Source organism: Lutjanus erythropterus, chromosome 9 (genome assembly GCF_056507025.1).
Source record: "Lutjanus erythropterus isolate fLutEry1 chromosome 9, fLutEry1.hap2, whole genome shotgun sequence".
In the NCBI taxonomy this organism is placed as follows: Eukaryota; Metazoa; Chordata; class Actinopteri; order Lutjaniformes; family Lutjanidae; genus Lutjanus; species Lutjanus erythropterus.
The window spans coordinates 41,665,679-41,685,716 of NC_139325.1; the positions used below are offsets into that span (position 1 = coordinate 41,665,679).

General features: G+C 40.4%; 1 protein-coding gene across 1 annotated transcript in view; it reads left to right on the forward strand.

Annotated features, from left to right (window-relative positions):
* Positions 1 to 20,038, forward strand: part of rftn1b (raftlin, lipid raft linker 1b) — a 152,157-nt gene that overhangs the window by 48,850 nt on the left and 83,269 nt on the right. The gene's annotated exons all lie outside the window — the stretch shown is intronic.

The window sequence follows — 20,038 nt, forward strand, 5'->3', positions numbered from 1 at the left end:
AATGGTCAATGAAACTAAACCCCTTCAAGTTGATTCAAGTCTTGCACCATCCTGACGGAGGTTAATATTTCCATAGTGACCCACTCATCTTCTACCCCTATGGACTGATGTTATTTTGACATGTTTATGTTCCTAAAACAGTGATTTGCGTGACGTATCTGCAGCAGAAGCACAGGTTTACTGTTTATCTGGTTACCAGGTAGTGTAGCATCTGTTAGCTGCAATCAAATCACTCTTTCATGTTTATTCTGTTGTCTGACAACAGAAACAGAACAATATGACACATGAGGACAATTATATTGTCAGTCAGCTTGTATCAAAATACTGTCTGTGTTCACAGAGAGAGAATGAGGGAATGGAAGAGTTTATCCAGCTGTGTCTGTCCAGCTCCTTACCAGATGTTGGCTGTGATGCACAGTTTTGCTGATTGTCAAATGGAAGCGGAGGAAGAAGAAATGATTTAGCAGTTTTGCTACCTACAGTGACTGTTTAAGTGTTTCAGTGTGGACGGAGATATTTATAAAAATGCCACTGTGGATCATTCTGACACCGAAACAACTTTATGAGATTTAGACGCCTTAGTGTGGATGAAGTCTGAGCGACCTAACAAGCACCTGAGTGAGTGACAAAGTGTGTGTGTGTGTGTGTGTGTGTGTGTGTGTGTGTGTGTGTATAAATCAGGGAGAGAGTGAGTAAATAAGTAAGTGAGTGAGTACAACTGCAGTCATTAGTTGGATGTAGCAAGTGCAAGTGTGTGTTTGCACCAATGAGTGAATAAGTGATTAAAGATAGAAGTCAAAGGGAATGGCATGAATTCTGTGAGAGAGGGGGGGGGGAGAGGGAGGCACCAACACACCCAGTCACTTTCCCAGTGACTCATTAGGTGGGTAATTAAGGCACAAAGCTTCGGCCCCAGGACTCCACCGAGCTGCACTCTGAGCCCCGACTGCTAATGACGCCGCCCTGGACCTCAGAGAGACGGAGAGACAGAGAGGCACGCTGTAGATGAGTCCACGCAGCAGGTGCCCCGGCTGCTCCTCACACAGAGAGGTGAAAAGACGGAGCGGTCGATACTGTTCACATCCTGCAGGGATCTAATGGACAGTAAACCCACCTAAACTCTGTGTTTATCTGCAGAATAATGTAGTGTTTACTCACTTCTGTAGCCTGAATAAAAGTAAATAAATAACCCAGAAGTAGCATGTATGCAGTAGAGTAGTTAACCATTAAAATGTGCTACTTGTTGCATTTTTATATCACACTTCATAAGTGAAATTTCTAGACTAGATTTTCCAAAGGCTGAAAACAGAGCCAGGAGGAGGAGCAGAAGTTTAGTTTTCTCACAGACTATTTGAATTACATTATGCTTAAAGATTATTATGGAGCTTTTGCCCAGTGATGCCTAAAATAACATGCCTACCCCTGATTTAACAACATGTGTCATCACCGTGACCAAAATTGCCGATTTTGTGATATTTGGCTTATATAACAGCAAAAAGGCCATCTGATAGCAAAGTAAGGCACTGAAAATATTGTAAATATCACGTACATTTAGGTACTGTTTTAGGTAGAATAAATCTGCTTTGCTGCTGGTCCTGTCCACAGCGGTACCCTGCTTAGCTACCTAACTACTGCAAACACTAACACTAATGTTGAGGAGCAAAATCCAAGTGCACATCAGACCTGAAAACTGTGACTAATGCTGACGTAAATACATTTACATTCCTAATGTATTTACCTTTGTTTGCTGTGACTCTTGCATGTGTCTGTCCTGAACTCCTTTAAAACCTGCTGAGCTGATGTGTTGGTTCCCAACTGAACTGCAAAGCTTGTCAGTTCAAATCACTCAAAAGTGAAAATTACAAAGACTTAGCACAACAAAATAACAAAGTTTCTTATAACACAGTTCACTGAGTTTTTCAGTGCAATGAAATGAACAGTAAATAATTCCACTTCACAAAATAATATTCACATTACAAGTTATTAGTGTTTCCTGAGGCGCCCCTGTTGCTCAGCTGGTGGTAATGTTGGGCAGCTTCACACTTAAAAAGAGCTAGCTCAAAATCCAGCTCAAATTCAAAACTTTAAGTAGTATCACAGTCTTCTGCAAAACTAGAGATAGACTTTTGAATGCAGTTGATGCCTGATATCTCAGAAACCCTTAATAACATCATTAGATACTGCAGCAGTAATGTGGTGTGATTTTATTTGGGAAGCAGTGGATTAATATGACTTTTTTTGGTTTTACAGCTGCGTCCAACCACTGTAACAATTGGTGGGGGGAATGGTGACACTCTGATTTCTTGCATGAGATTAATATTACAGCGTTGGTTCCCAAACTGAACAGATAAAGTTTTTCAGTTCAAATGACTTAAATTATGAAAATTATGCTAATACAGTAACAGTAAAGTAAAAACTGTTGATGCCAAAGATGAATACAGTAATTGAAATCAGTTTTAAAAAATACAGGAAAAAACCTGCATACAGCATACATCAGCCAAAGTTCCCATGATGCATTAGAAACTACAGTTATTAACTGTAAAATTTCCAGTATTTTACTGTGTGGTGTGTGATAGATAACTGTTGAAAAATACTGGTCATGTATACGTCCATTTGGGAGTATAATCCAGGCTTTAGTGTAAAAACTGCATGATTGCTTTATGGCACAATAACAACAAGAAGAATCAATCAAAATATATGGTGAATGTTGGTTTTGTTTATCCGAGCCAATATTTGACCAACTCTAAATCACAGTTTTTCATTTCACCACAACGCCACTGATACACTACCTCGCCTGGGCTTGACACTGAGGGGAGGAGATGACGGAAAAATACAGAAAATAGACACTCACATGTAGAGGCACAGAACGAGGTTAAGAGCAGAAGAGACCCTTCAAAGATTTCACTCTCCTCGACTCAGTGTAGGGAATAGATGGAGGGGTTTTGGGGGGATTTGGGGTGGTGGGGAGCAGGAAAAAAGTAGCGGTAAAAGCGAGACAGAGGAAGAGAAGAAGAGTTGAAGAGAGTGGGGCAGATACCCCGCAGAGAGCAGAGGCAGAAAAATAGGCTAAATGTGCAGAGGAGCCAAGCAGAGAAACTTCCCCCTCCTGTGGCAAAGGGGTGAGAGAAATCGGAGCTGAGGGAGAGGAGAGAGAAAATAAAGGAGGTGGCGGCGGGGAGGACAGAGGAGTTACTGGCATTTCCATTTTGAGCCTGTATGAAGGCTAATGACTTAAGGCGGGCTGCTGAGACCAAGCGAGGGTACTGCAGGTGGTCCTCACAGGAGTGGAGAGCTCCTGAGGAGACTAAGGCCATTTTAATTGGACACTGAATAACAATATGACTACTTCACAGAGAGAATAGTGGGGTGGTGCCTCCAGTTCCAAAAGGCCAATTACAGTATATTCATGTTCCTCTGCTTTTATCAAGACTTTATGAAGATGCACAGGTTTGGATCTGGTTTGGTTACTAATTCTGCTCAGGGAATATACATCGTGGCTTTGCAGAACGATTGCTTTGGGAAAACAATTAGAAGGAGATCAAGATTATAATCACCAAGTGGTGGTCTTTGACTACAACTGGGCCTTTGGTGAGATGTTTTAATGAATGAGTCCCTGTAACATGTATGTTACTGTTCTGGTTCACTCTCATGCTCTCATCAACCTCATTTCCAGCTACAGCAGGCAGCTGTTTGCATCACCGATGAATCCACTGTACAGTAAAGTTAGGGGCTCCGTCCACCTTTGGTGGACAGACGCCAGGCGCGTAAAAACGGACAGCTGGGCGTGCTTTAGAGCGCACTGGAGGCTCAGCGTTTTTTTTTAGCTGAGACGCTTTTGGTTGCAATGATACGAAATCAGAAGTGAATTTAGTATTTGGGGCCCTCAACATCCCTTTTTCTGCCCCTGTTTACATCCTTAAATAAATAATAAGTCATAAAAATACACTGTTAGTCATGGTGGAGTGTAGAGGATGAATCGATGAGTCTCACAGCCTAAAGGAAGAGGCTTTTCTGAAGTTAGGTGGGCAGGCAGTGGATACCTCTGTACCTCTTGCAGCGGGGGGACACAGGCTGTGACTGGGGTTGGTACTGTCTTTTAGTGTCCTCCTGCTTCCTCCTTTCATCAGCACTGCTGGGTTAACTTAGCTTCATTTTTCAACAGTCTGCACACCGAGTGGTTTAAAACATTAAACAGTCTCATGTCAGTTAGTGAAAATCTAGAATAAGAAAAACCATTTTGTTTTGTGCATATTTTGGGGGGTGGCATGAAGTAGGTGCTATTTGGAATAATTTAGCAATACCATCAATTTATCATTTTTTAATATCTTCTCTGATTACTGACATTACAGTACTTTGCAGTTTCTTACATTCCTGTGTTGATTTTTTTTAAAAAAAAAAGCTCCCACCAATAATATAAAGTAAATTAGCAGTAAAATTTAAAGTTGGCTGCCTGTAAAAGAAAACAATGCACATTCAAAAATGACATTAAGAGAGTGAAGCAAAACAGTAAAGTTGTGGGCTGAAAACCAAAACAATGAGCTGAGCAGCCCTGTTCAGATACTAGTAGTCCTGTGATCCATTGTTATTATAATAAAAAATATTTTTAAAATTGTATTATAGTGGGATTAAGTAAAGCAAAACGGGACTCACACACAGGACTCATCTACTTGTTTCATCTATTTGTTGTTGTTGTCTGAAACTGAAGTCATGTTGCATCATACCAGAAATAAACTTCTCCTCTCCCAAGCGGCACAGCGGCATTTTCCTCAACTTCTTTACATCTGAAAGAAAATAAAAACACTTTGTCCTCTAAGATGCTGTGCACCAGTATGAAAACGTCAGCTGCTAATTGAGCCATTACCATTAGCCGAAACAAACAATTCTCTAATCGTGATGAGGTGAGGCAATATCTCTGGATGAGAGATGTGGTGGATAGGAGCAGCAGGATCAGAAAATCAGTTGCAGCGGGTGGATAATATATGCCGGGCTATTTTCTCCCCCATGCAAATGCGGTCGAACCATTTCTCCCAGAGGCGGAGCGTGGCGCGTGTGTGTGTGCAGAGCCTCGGCGCTCCAATCTTTCAGCTTATTAATTTCATATTTACTCATTTATTTTTAAATGTGTTGAGTGATGGAAATGCGGCAGGCTGCAGCTCAGAGGTGCTTACATGGCAGATGGGTTTAAAAGGGGAAGTGAGCCAGTGTCAGAGGCAGGATTTCAATTCAAAGTTGAGGGATCTTTTTTCTTTTATTATTCATGAAAAGTGAGAATTATCCACAGAAAGTTAATAAATGCCGTCTTACTGTGCTGTTTATTCAATACAGACGCTACACTTGAGCAGTTCGGGGCTGTAGTGCCCTGCTCAAAGGCAAACTGACACTTTTTGAGTGTTTGTCTTTTTCCAAGCCTTCTGAAGGATACAAACTGGCAGCTTTACAGTATTTTGCCTGTACTTACTTCGTCTTAGACCACCTAACCATCCAAGTGCAAATGCAACCAAGACGACCAGATCCGTCAAATATCAGGAGGTATTTTGAAAAGCATCCTCAACAGATGTTGAAATGGTCTTTCTAAACCTACACTGTACGCTATTTGAGGGGAGATGCCGTCCACCTTGTCAGCACAATGACCCTAATGCCTCCTCCTTGTTAACTTGCTATTCTCCATCCTTCTCCGTCTCCCAGTAGCAGAGAGACTGCAGGGGCAGAGGTGCTGTTAAAAGTGGGGTAAGCAGTTTTGGAGGAAGATAGTTGATTCTTGTAAACTCATAAGGATACATAAAGTTCGTTAAGTTCTTATTCTTTGATGCTGTTTTTATGGATGAACACTTCCTGATATATGGGGCAGGAAGCGAAGCCTTATATGTTGTTTTTTTTTGGACTTTAATGTTAATTTCTCATGTTTTTCATTTTGTATAGAGTTAAGAGCATTTGCTAAATCTGACAAAGCATGTTCATATAAGCATTTTGTACAAAAAAGCAAGAGAAATTTAAGATAAAATTACAAAAATATTATGGATGCACCGATACCGCTTCTTTTCAGACCAAGTACAAGTACTTACATTTGGGTACTTGCTGACACAGAGTACCGATACGAGTACTTAATAATGCCAATAAAGTTCTTACTATAACTTTTAAAACATGTTTTATTTTCATTAGATGGTCACTTTCTAAATGTAACAAATCATTGTTGCTGTTTTTTAGGTTATTTGTAGTAAGTTACTTTACTGATTTTGTGTTCTTTATTAAGCTGTGCGGTTTACTGTGCATATGATATATTTCAGTATAATAATTTCACAACAATATTATTAAACTTGCAGAATTAAGTTTAGTGTTATAAATGACGTTATATATGCTATATATGCTTATTTAATTATCATTTACAGCACTTTAATGACACATTTACATGTGTAGTATTTAAGTTTCCCTCTTGTCTAAGAGCTAATTAGTTCCTACCTGCCATTGTTTAGGGGGGGGCAGGTATGAGTGTGGTGCCATGTGTGCAACAGTTTTGTTTACCCTGCTGTCAACCCCAAAGAGTGAAGTTGCACGTACAGACCATTTTGGTGAAGATTAAGTACACAAAGAGAAGTTGTAGCAGCTTATTATGAAGAAAAGAGGGTTACAGACTTTGTGGCGGCGGTGTTTTTTCTTCGTCTTCGGATTAATTTGCAGAGGCATCAGCTAGTTTACACCCACTACAGCTGCACTCTGTGCATTTATTTCAGTTTTACATGGACTTACATGGAATTTTATGGACAGTTGCCGAAGTCGCTGCGGTCATTAGTGGATGATGTTGAGGACAGCGAGTCTCTCACTGATGATGACGGTGTGTCCAAAAAAAGAGGTTAAGCAAACGCCTTGAACTCTGCATCATGGCAGATCTTAAGATATTTGTTTGTATCGAGCGGCTACTTTTCGTGATGTGGTATCGGGTTTGGGGTATCAGAGTAGTTTTATGAGTACGAGTGTGTGAGGACAGTAAAAATACCCGATGCTGGTATCGGTATCAGGGCATCCCTGAAAAGTATTTTTGCATGAGGCCCATTGAGCCTTCATCTGACTGAGGTTTGTGCATGGTAGAATCTGTGGCACCGACCAAATATCGATAGTCGAACTTTGTATTGATAAATCTATGGCACCGTCTGCAGCGGAGTAGCAGATGAGTCTTTTTCTCCCACCTTTCCGAAAGTTTTGCAGTGACTCTATAAACTTCTCTAAATCAGGGGTTTTCAGAGTCTGAGACTGATGGTCTCCCTTCAGATAAGACAGCTCTTCAGTTTACTTGCTTTGTTTAGTTCAGTTCCTGGACAGTATCATGATTATGTTATTTGATCCCACAGACACTCGACAGCTGAGCCAAGATATCTTTATATTGTTGTTTGACATAACTTCAGTTTACACCAAATACATTAGAAAAAGGTCCAAGGGTATTCATTAGTTTCTGCCTCGAAGAAAATTCCCCCAATCTAGTGTATATTTCTAACCAAAGCACACACATTTATGCTACTCTGTGTGATCACTGTTTGATAACTAATGTAATATTTTGTCACTTGCATTCACTGAGCCTCTCCTGAAATTGTTAAGAGAGACCCGCCTCCCACTTTTACAACCTCTGTTATAAGCTGCTATAAATACTCAGTTCTATACTGTACTATCTTAAAGCCTACTCCACAGTGTAGAGTCACCTTGATGATCAAAGTGTCAAGTGGCAACATGTGGTCGCAGAGCAAGGGGATTATAGAGACACACTGCTGCCTGTAGTATTGATAAAATATTCCTTTAATATTTCTATAATCATGCTCCCATTGCGCCATCTCCTTGTTAAAAAAAAAAGTTACACAGCGCTGTGAGTGTGCAGTGGAAGTAGTGACTTGCAGTCGCAGTCATCTGAGGTGGGAAACCTAATTTATACCAAACCACTCCATGTGTCTCGGGTACATCAAGGAGCTGACATATATATATAAATAAATCGTCATTAATTTGTATGAGACCAGCTTGTCAGTGGAAGTGCCAATACAGAGTGCTACAGCAAAAAAGTTGAACCTGGCTCGACTTTGTCTCGCCCAGCTTTGCCACACTGTCTAACAAGGTGCTGCGGCGGCCAATCAAACATGTGCAGGCGGGCTCATTTCTGGTGTGCTGTGTTTCTACCATTTACTTCAGGGTTGTCGCCACAAAAACATAAATGTTGCTGTAATAATTTTCCAGAGTTGTACATGCATGTATTTTAAACAGCTGTGCAGTGTTTTGTCATCACATAAGTCTTCAGACTGGGGTCACAGATGTTATGCTTTTTGGTTCCAACAGAAACTGTTAATAATCAATGATCAGTTAATCATTAATGATTAATTAGATGCAAAACACTTGTCTTTTTCTCAGTTTGATTTTTTTTATATTCTAGCAGGACATTTGTTTGTTGTTAGTAGTGTGCAAAAAATTCATTAATGAAACAAAAACAAAATAGTAAAATCATTAAATGGCTCCACAAAACAAAACAGTGTCAACCGAGGTCATTTCTAGACAAACAAGACGGACTAAACCAAACTGCGAGAAACCCTGAGCTCCAGAGAAATGGTAATACATTTTTAATCAGTTAAATTCTTAACAGGTATTAATCGATTAATGACTAATCATTAACATGCCTTCTTCAGACTAATGGACCTGGCTAACTGGACTTCCTGGATTGTACTACCACCTGAAGCAGCACTTCCCACCACAGCCACTCTTGCATTGCTTTACCACAGTCTTGTTTTCAGTCTGAGCGCCAGTTAAAATATTGCATTGCTCTCCAGTTGCCAAGACCACTTAAGGCAGAAGCTTTTCCAAGGTTCCTGAGGTGGTTTAAGAAGCACACCGGCCACATGTTGAAAACAAGTAAATGCATGCCAGTAAGCGGGGTGTGTGGACTGTAGTCGCCTCCAGGGTCACGCCACTGTGATAATAGCAGGTGATAAAGGCACTCAAATAAGCAAAACACTGACATTATAATTTTATAATGTGTGAGAGAGATGAGCACCAGTGTTTTCAGACCCTGTGGTCATAGTGATGTCTTACTGTGCTGTTGAAATAAAAGTTCATCTCATCCCTCAGCAGGGCAGCAATTGAACATTATGTGTGGTCAGGGTTTGGAGAGTTACTTCAAAAATATATTCTGATACGCTTACTAATCACTAGTTAAAAATGTTGTCAGTAACCTAATCCAAGCATCACAGTATTAAAGTAACATAACTTGCTTACTTTCTGTGACTTTTGGATTACCTCAGTATCAAATATGGTGAAACTTTTTGTTTGTTTGTTGTTTATTAATAGTTTTTGCAGCTATTTCTTCCTTTGTTAACAACAAATGCATGTTTAGATTAATAATGGTAATTATGAGCATTTAAATGGGCAACGGTGGTGCAGTGGTTAGCACTGCTGCCTCACAGCAAGGAGGTCCTGAGTTTGATCCCCCAGCTCCCCGGCTGGATCAGGGCCTTTCTGTGTGGAGTTTGCATGTTCTCCCCGTGCCTGCGTGGGTTCTCTCCAGGTTCTCCGGCTTCCTCCCACAGTCCAAAGACATGCATGATAGGTTAATTGGTGACTCACCCGTAGGTGTGAGTGTGAGTGGTTGTCTGTCTATGTGTCAACCCTGCGATGAACTGGCGACTTGTCCAGGGTGAACCCCGCCTCTCGCCCAATGACAGCTGGGATAGGCTCCAGCAGCCCGCGACCCTTACGGAATAAGCGGTTACAGAAAATGAATGAATGAATAAACATTTAAATGTACTTTGTTAAATATGCTATTTACATGTCACATTCAAACTTTGAGTAAACTGACCTGAGGCTTTTGTTTTGACCCAAAAGTCCCAAAATATTATTCAGTAAAGTAAAAACAAAGTAAAGACAAAATAATGTTGAAATTTCCACCCAATGAAGCATTTTTTAACTAGAGGCCATGATAATGAATTGACAACTGTACGACTGGCTGGTGTTTGTGCACTGAGCATTGTAGAATATAGTTCTTTATTTTAAAAAGTCTCATTAGTATCTGTAACTGTAATTACTGTAATCCATTACTCTCCAAGCCTGTGTGAGAGCTTGCAGTGACACGCATGAGAACCACAGCCTTTGTGTTATTCATCACTCATTCATACGAGTCATCCATGTGTTTGTGTCAGTCGCTGATTAAATGTTAAATCATTTCATCTGAAGTCATTCAGAAATGTCCCCTTCTTCAACTTTTCCTCCCACTTCTTCTTTTCTTTATCACATCTCTTACTTCTTCTTGTCCTCCTCTGCCTTCTTGTTATCTTCCCTCTCCTTGTTCGCCTCCTCGCCCTCTTGTTCTTCCGTTTGTTGTACTGTTTTCCTCATCTTCTGCTCTCTATGTGTATTGAATCATATTTGGATTGTATCCAGATAACAGACACATTAAATGAGGGCAGCTGCTAATTCCAAGTGATGACTCAGTTAAATATGTGTGGCCATGTGTGGAAGGTCAGCTTTAGAGAAATAAATTGAACGGGTGTTAATTATTTATTCTGCTCCTGAGATGAACTCTCTCGTGCATGCATATTCAAAACTGCATGTTTACATCTTCACTCTGAACTGAATTGCAGAACCAGATGAGGCTTGTTTTTACACACACAATCCCTCCCTCAGTCTTCCTATCTTTGAACACACACACAACCACATCCTGTTTCGCAAACTCAGCATATCAAGACTATTTTAGTTTCCTTCATAATTTCTTCTGTTGTTTGTCATTTCCCAAATATTCTTATTTGTCATTCTCTCTTTTTATTTTGGGTGGGCCACATTCTTATCTACATTTTTCACACTTGGATAATCAAATGGTTCAATCTGAGCGCTGTTAGGAAAACAATCTCACCACAAGCTCCATCTAGTAGCTGTTCTGGAGCATTTGATCATATCTCATGATCTTCCTCAGCAGATGGAGTTTGCTCACTTGTCATTGAATTGTAAATGTTCAGATTTCCATTTTGTTGCTAAGCACTTCAAGGACGCCTCGTCCATGTTGGATTAAAAGCTAAGATTCACTCTTGACCTTGGAAAGATCCCCATGTCCTGATGAAGATCTGTGATCTGATCAAAAGCTCCAGAACAGGGTGGTAGAAGCTCAGTCTGCAGGGACTTGTCATGGGAACTGGTAGGTGGCTGGTTCAAGTCCAGCACCGACCGAACTAGGGCTGCGCAATTAAATCAGAATTTTATCAAAATCTCTACATGGCTTTCTGAAATTTTCAAATCGTAGGAGATGCAAAATTTCTTAAAGGCAAATTTGGTACAGAAAAATCACACCACAGCTATTTCAACATGTTTTTCAGTCAAAGAGCCTCCAAACGGCAACTATCCAATCATAGCTTAGCAACCATAATTAGGGCTTTCCATTTCTCTACATGTTGACATGGTGTTCAGGAGGCTCTGAGAAGAGTGATACTTTGTGATACTACTGTCTTCATCTGCTCTAACATAAACTGCAAATGTTAGCATGTCCGGCTAACTAACACTAGCTTACCAGCTGTAGTAACTTTACCTCCAGACAAACTTGTTAGATCCCACTGCATCTGCATTTGTTCTGTGGGGGTTTGAGAGAGAGGATGTGGGCTGATGCAGAATCACAGTGGGTCAACGATGATTCATCTCTCTCTGGCTCGCTGTCTCAGGTCTAAGGCAAGTTAGCTTAGCTCTTATCCTGGCTATTTTCCTCGATCGCGGTTCAGCTCATCTGGCTGGACGACCTGTCTCTGTTGCACCAATCAAGTTTCTGCGCTTCCTTTTCCCACGCTAATTAGTGTATTTCTGTCATCTATCATGTAGACGTACCTGCTGTCTTTCACCATCCAACCAATGTTTGCTGAGATGTAAGCTAGCTTCAGCTCAGCCTTTTAGCATTAACATTACACCATGTGTGCAGCTGTTAGGTAACTTTACATTTATGCTGAAAGTATTTTTTTCCCATTTGCTCCAGGTCATATTAACACTTTAAATTTTACACAGCAGGTGATTCACACACTAAAATAATGATGAAGTAGCTTCAGACATTTTTAATGATGTTTTTAAACTTGATCCTGATTTACTGTCAAATCCGTTTTACTCTGCTGATGTTGCAGACTGTTTCATGTTATCTCTGATGATGTCAGATACTGCTGGTATTTCTTTTTATCATTGTATTTTATCCTTTGTCGATTGAACTAAACTAAAACTAACAGCCTTCCAAATAATGTTTGTAGATGATTTACAAACTAATTATGAATTAGCTAATATGTAGTCCATGATGGATTTATTAGAGGTTACATGTGGTAACCATTAACAGATTTTTAATATAGTATATAAAATCAGTGCAACAATAAACTAATTGTTTCATTGTTCACACAAAAGTTTGATAACTTTCTGAGTTATTAATGATGGTTGTTATAAAGTGTTACCCTTGATAGAAACAACTCTTGATATTCATACAGCAGTACAAAAGTTATTCTGACCACTGATCTGTCATCCAACATGAGCAGCGAGCAACTGATGTTGCATCCTTCCATTAGCCTGCAGACCCAGCCATCACACCCTCCTCATACATTCATACATACATCCCCCCTATACTTTTGTTTCCTGCTCTGTGTTTAATGGCACTGTCTGTTTGACGGCTCTGCGCTAACACAATTTTCCAGAAAACCAATTTGTTGGTTGTCAGCCAGAAGCCCCTTTTTTCTCATTATTTGTCACGAAGCGATTTGTTCCTGTGAGTTCGGGGCTCTTCTCTGTTGATATGTGCAAGAATTTACTTCCAGGGTAAACAAAAAGACGGGATGAAGTAATTGGCTGCCAGTTTGCCATGTAAGGTTTACCAGATTGCCTGTCTGATCAACCACAGACTCCTTCAAAGCCCTAAATATTCGCAGTAGAAAACATCAATACTGACACTTGCATACAGCAGTTATGCAGCAGCTAATTTGCTCTCATCTGCACAAACAAAGAGATTCTCCTTGGATAACACGATTTTAGGGCATAGTAACCATAGTAAACATCCTTACAACAGCATGAGATTTAGCACTGGGCAAGACTTCGCTCTGGGGACGGCATGATAAATAAAGTTTGGTCTGATAAATAAATGTACAGTCAGTGTATTTAAAGGCCTCTGGATGAGATTATTAGCAGCTCACACAGCGATTAAAGCCAACTTAAGAAGTCGCCAGCGGCTGTGTTCCCACTGCCTAATTGAAACCATTCCTTATTTACTCATCTCAACTAAGGGGATCAGAGAGCAAGCAAAGACGGTTTCATTTTCTACTTAATATCTACCGCCTCGTGAATCATACACACATGCAATAGCATCCCTCTGGGGAAAGGACAGGGTGTTCATGTCGCACCGAAATGAAGAAGGAAGGAAAGAAAAAAAAACAAAATCACAGATCACAGACGGATTAATTCCATTTCTAAAGGCAGCCAGCGGTGGAGGAACAGGGGAGAAGGGAATGAGGAGGAGCAGAGAGGGGGGAAAGAGGAATACGTTTCTCCTTTTTGCAATGGCGGCCTATTTCTTTGTGTTAATTCCTCCACGCCTTTTAACTTCTAAAGCTCCTGCATTGTGGCGCAGTAGGACAGAGTGTGATTGAGAAATTTGGAGGAGTATTTTTAGCCAACGCACTCACTCGCCCCGAGGGGACAGCATATGATTTTTTTTCCCTCTCCTTCTTCCTGTTCTGCTTCTTTCGTGGTTTCACAATGAACCTCTGGATTTGTGCCCGCGAGGAAGAGCTGGGATCCGAACTGAATCAGCTCTCTAGCTACATCACAGGAGCTGCCTCCTGATTGGCGCTAGCAGGCCTGTTCCAGAAATCCTTTTCTTCCTCTATTGCATTCCTGATGATGTTGTGTGGCACGCTGAAAGCACGCCACATCATTGTGTCACAGCCTGCACGAAACGGTTGAACAATGTCACACGTATGAGCTTTAGTTGAATGCGTCTGCCGGAGGAAGTGTGGTTTGTCAAGGTGTGAAGGGTGGGGAGTGACAGACTCAATGCAAAAGGATTAGAATAATCTCATTCCTAAAGAATTACACTTGTAATCAATTACACATATTGAAAAGACACAAATCAGATTAGAGATGCAGCCTGATGTTTCCTCTTTTTAAGTAGTTCAAAGACATTTGAAGGAAAGTCTGAAAACTGGTGTAACAGTTGAAATTGTCAAATGTATGTATGGTGCATACAGGACGCCACTTACAAACAAATTTCCTCTTATTTCTGTTCATATCCGCTGATTTGTTTCTTTTCTTTCCTCTTTTCTCTTGGGTAAGAAAACAATTTGCAAGTAATCAAGAGTACTCTTAGAAAGATAAGAAGAAAACATTTAATTTTCACAGTGCACTAATTGTTTGTCCAATGCAAAGAAACTGAAGTTTAAAAGATGTTTAAATATTTATAATAAGTATTATTATCATCTACATAATTAGGTATTTTTTTATTGTTTTAGACTGTCATGTTTTCTACTTCTTTTGCCTCACAGATGCATAAACAGGTGCACCGGTAAGCACAAACTAGAGAAAATAATCCAGGTCTGAATTTTGCTATCCCTTAAGTTGAGAGGAAATGCGCATCCTTGACTGCAGTTATCAGTATACAGATCAGTGGTATATGTGTGAATGTGCCTGTGTTTTGTTTGTGAGTCAGCTCAGCCTCTGATCACAAAACTCTCCTTTTCTTCTTATATCTGTCTGTTCATGAAATGAGTCATAAAGTCTCTGGTTAGTCCAAATTTTTCACCCAAGCTTCCACTCAATTTCAAATTCACACGAGCGCATCTGTGCCTCAGTTTGTGCCACCTGGAGCCAATTTGTTTCTTTGCATTGACTTTATATGTTATCATGGCACCTTTGAAATTTGCTTTGCACTCAGTCTAAACACAATAAAAAAAAAGCATTAGACCAAAAACGCAGCTACCGCCAGTCGAAACATTATGTAGTTAAATATGCTGGAATCAAGTGGAGTCAATGAGCATGCAATAATTTCTGGTTTTCAGTCGTCTTAAGCCTGTAAGTGATGTGCAGATAATTATGCATCCCCCTCAATAATCAAGACAGCTATTTAAAATTCATATTCTATATTTGTCACATCCACAATCATGCCAAGAACACGCACTCTAACAGCAGTTGTTGTCCTGTTTTTCTCAGCCAAGGACACTTTACAAGATAGAAAATATACTGCAGACCGCCCCTCATATTTTCCACCTCTACAGTCTTAGTTATGTGATAGAACAACATAAGAGAAATGTGTGACATTAGATATGCATCAAGAATATTTGTTTTGTCTCGACACAGAATACCCATAAAACAATGCAACTGACATCAGCTCTATTAGCTGTATCAGGTAACGCTGTACCTGAACAAAATATCAAGTGCAAATCAAGAGAAATGGGATAATTTGAGGTGAATTTCAGAACATACACAGATACACAGAAAATGTTTAACTCAAAGCTAAAACACAACTTGGCAGGCTTCACCTCCTCACTGGCAAGACACTGCAGGCATATAAGACATTTCAGCCACCCGTCCAATTCAATAAAGCCATATTAGAGATGCTCGTCATATCTCCTTATTTTTGTTTTTCATTTACTTCATTTGTTGCCGTAGGTGGTCGTTTTAAAATTCCATCCATCTAACTGCCAATTCTCTCTGTATATAACATGACAATTTAAATGAATTAATCTGAAAACTTTTCACAAACCCCCTGGCGCAGTGCCTCCGATTCCCACTTTGAGAATCACTGCACTATAAAACGCCTTGATAGCTTCTTAGATAAATATTGAATGAAATATAAAGACAATTTAGAGGAGCAAATGCAACTGTGAATGTTAGCAATCAACAACAGACAGCAGAAAAACACGCAAAATTATACACTGGCGGCACAACGTGTGGTTCAATAAATCTTTATCCTAACAACAGATCAACATTTGTTACTGTCACAGTAACAAAAGCTTCGTGGTCGAATGTAACAAATGTCACAGATGTTGTGCAGAGCTGCGCTGCAGACTTTAACAAGAACTCAGCATCAAACAAGCATCAACACTCAGGACGTGTGAGAGCGAGCTGCGTGGCGTCAGCACTTTAAATGTGGGATGAATGACTGACCTGAATTCGGCCCCCGATGCCCTCGAGTTGCATCACTGGAATAACAACTACTCCAATTGTGTATCACATGAGCACAAACGGTTTTACACAGTTCAAATACAGAACGATTATAGTCACATTTTCATTGACAGTCTATTGAACAACTAGTTATTGGGTTTTCAAATAATGAGTAGTTTGTATCAGAGTACTGCACCTTTTTATTTAAAGCCCATTTTACACTGAACAAAAACTCACTAACACCCACTAAAACTGTATTTGTCCTCAATGGGAAATCGGCAATCAGTGCCAGGTGAAGTGACTCTTTATTAGTCACAGGTATTGATCAGCTCCAGTTCCAATTGGCGGTGATGTAAATATGATCCACTTATTTTGACCCCTTCTCCAGCGAAGACAACGAAGGTCTGTCGCCTCCATCAGTGACTTCTGCAACTTTTTTGCTACTTTTTCGTACACGTTTGCTGCTCGGCTTAACTCGGTTTGACTCGACGGTTTGGTGCATCGCTCCAGCACAGCGGCGTTCCTCTCCTCTCTAGTCAAGTGGCTGTTCAATAAAAGCCCCCTGTTAATTTGTCATTTAAAAGCTTTTATTATGAAGCAGCAAAACCAGGAAATACTGGGAAAAGGGGTAATCACTTATTTTTAGTGGGTTTATCTACATTTAAAAACCCGCATATATGTGCTAATTTTGGTGTAAAAGTTTAGTTTAAGTGTTGTTACAGCTTATTTATAAATTGTTTATAACCTCATTTATAACCTAATTATAAGCCAGTTATTAAGGGTAGTCTTATTGTAAAATGCCCTGTTATTATTAGAAAGTCTTGTTAGTGTTGCTGACTTTATCTCACACCAAAAATACACACACCAAACACTGCTGGCATCGTCTCATTGGTCTGCTCCACCCACACTCGCCCTCCCTCTGACCTCGCATTGAACTTGTGTACTATGACTTTTCCCATGGATCTGAACCTTTTCGCTCTGTATAGTCTCATTGACTCTAATTAGCCAAAGCGGCATTTCCCACGTCTCGTGACAGCTCGTACAGACAACCAGACCTCCTCTCCCTCCCGCGCTCCCTGCTCTCTCGTTCTGCATCCAGCTCTTTGTCTTGGCGCTCTCCCACGTGTCCCAGCTGTTTGGCCTACAGTAAATGTCGCCGCGTACAGCGCGCTGCTGGGATCCCAGGCATCTGGGGCCAAGCGCTGCCTCAATCACGGTCTCCCTCAGTTTCCGTTTGTGTTTTGACCTCTCTTCCGCCGTCCTCCTATCCTTCCCGCTATCTCCATTTTCTAATCTAATTGCTCCCTTTCCTGAACCTGAACCACTCTCCCTTCCCCCACTCATTACCATACTTCCTGATTGGCCGATGTTGCCTGACAGAAGCTGTGTGTGGCTTGTTGTAACACAGCTGGTTGCTCCCTGAACCAGGCCGTCACCAGCGGCTGTCTGCGGCAGGTTGTCATCCCCCAGGGAGGTGTGTGTGCGTGTATGTGTGTGTGAGAAAATAATGCTGAGGAGGAGCTTTGCACAGCAGCTCCGTCCCTAACTTTGCTTCTTTCTTAAACAGCCGGCCACTTGCTGATTGCAGCTCAATAATGTCAGGCCCCTGTCCGCTCTCCTTGGACAGTCGAGTTGAGCTGAGAGGGAATCAAAGTAAGTGTCAGAATATAGAGAGGTGCTGTGATACAGAGTCGAAGCAATCAGCTCTGATTGGATTTTGATCCACTCTTATTAACTCCCAGATTGAGGGGATGGAGCGAAAAGCGTGATGCTAATTGCCAAAACAAACCGGGAATGACTCTAAAATCAGTGTTGGTATCTGAATTGCAAATCTTCACATGCTGGTTTTTTTTCCTTCTTTTTTTTTTTTTCTTTTTTTTTTTTGGAAAAGCAATTTTCCTTCTTGTCTATCAGTTCGGTGCTTCTTCATCTCGGCTGTGCTGTTGAGTATTATCATTGAATGTGTGTCAGGCAGGTCTAGCTGTACCGGAACCTTTCTACAATAATAAAGACCTCACGTTAATTAAATGGAAGAAATCAAAAAGAGGCTAACTGCTGTGAAAAGGGATTTACATTTCTGTTATTTGCATATGCATGTGACAGAAATAGTACAGAAACTAAGAGCTGCGGTGGAATATATATTTCTCATGTGGTTTCCTTTCATCAGTTTGCTTTACTGTCACCTTAAACTGAATGTGTTGGATATTTCTGAGCTGCATGAAGACCGGAACAAATAAATCTGCACTAAACCGTTCTCATTAACATTCTTTTATATATGTATATATATATATATATATATGTATATACTGTAAATGTCACATTTCAGGTGCAGCAGGGAGGAAAACACAAATTAAGACACTGGTAGAGCAGAATTAAAGGGATAAGTTAGGTTGTTTTTGAAGTGGGGATGTATGAAATACTCATCCATACAGTTGATGGCAGGAGTATTGGTGGAGGAAGCTAAGAAAAATACTGCTGTGGAGCAGCAAAATGTATTTTAGCCACCAAAAAAAATCAATCAGGTTAAAGCTATGAAATATCTGAATAAAAATTTGTTCTTGCTTCTTTCAAATGGCTCATGTACTAGTCACTATGATTTCGGCTGGAAAAATATAAACACAGATTTGTTTCAATTGATTTCAAGGAGAATCAAAACCAGTGGAGGGCATGAAAAACAACTACAGAAAAATATCCTTATGTAACTCACAAAGAGGTCAATAGTTTTAAATTGAGACTGAGGTGGCTTCAAGTGTACGCTATATTTAGAATATTTTAATCGCCCTCAGACAGCCTGTCCCATCAGGTTATATCAACCAAATATCACTCTCTCCAAAGCCACCAGAATCCTTTGGCAAAAACTGTAATTTTACTTTACAGAGTACAAGAGTTGTTTGTCTACCTCAGCCTTTATTGGTTAGTTAGTTTGTGTTCTTGTGTGAATCTTCACGCTTCAAAACACCGAAGTCACACAATAACACGAACAGAGTAACAGATGGAGGCAGCAGTAGACCAATAACTCCTGTAATCTGTGAAATAAAAATGGTTGCATGATATTTAGCCTATTAAACATCAGAAAAAGTCTGTCTGACAGCAAAGTAAAGCAATGAAAATATTCTACATACAGTCCTCTGCAGTACATTGCTTATCTTTCTACACTAGTACTCCTGCTGCTTCTCTAAAGTTGGGTTGTGCCAACTGCCATCTCCTGTAGGTAATACCCAAACTATCCCTTTAAAGAACATTCAAAAGAGGTGATGGTAAAGAACAAAGGCTTACATTCTGCAACAAGAAGAATGCTGGAGCCATATCAGGAAACAAGACACAGGTGTGCATCAGCTGTGTGCTTCGAGGCTGAGCGTGTTGTCCACTAATCAGAAAATCTGTGATCCTCCTCCAGTCCACATGTTGAAGTATCCTTGTACTTGCAGTATTTGCTCCTGTGCTATCTCGGTATGAATGTGTGTGTGAATGGGGTAAATGTTGGCCTGTAGTGTAGTCAAAAGTGGTCCAAAGACTATATAAAATGCAGCTTATTTACAGTGAGGCTGTGAGTCTCAGGTGTTCAGAGAGGAGCAGGTGATTGGCAAATGCCGAGAAACTCTGAGGGCATCTGGTGGACAGGTGGGGATGATAAACTCTGGAAAAATCCATGAAAACACAGGTGTTAGAGAGAGGTTGTGAGGCTAAAAGGGAAGAAAAGCAGGGGAAGTGACAAGATGACAGTGAACTGGCTGTTGCCAGTTCAAAGTAATTCATACTGCAGGAAATAGTTTTACTTTGTTGTTCTAAATGCAAATGTGTCTTTTTCCTGAGACAGATGCTGTAACAGAAGTGATTACTTTGGAGACTCGGCAGTGATTTGTTTTGAATCAACAGAAGAATAATTGCATTATGAACATGAGCAGTGACCACAACC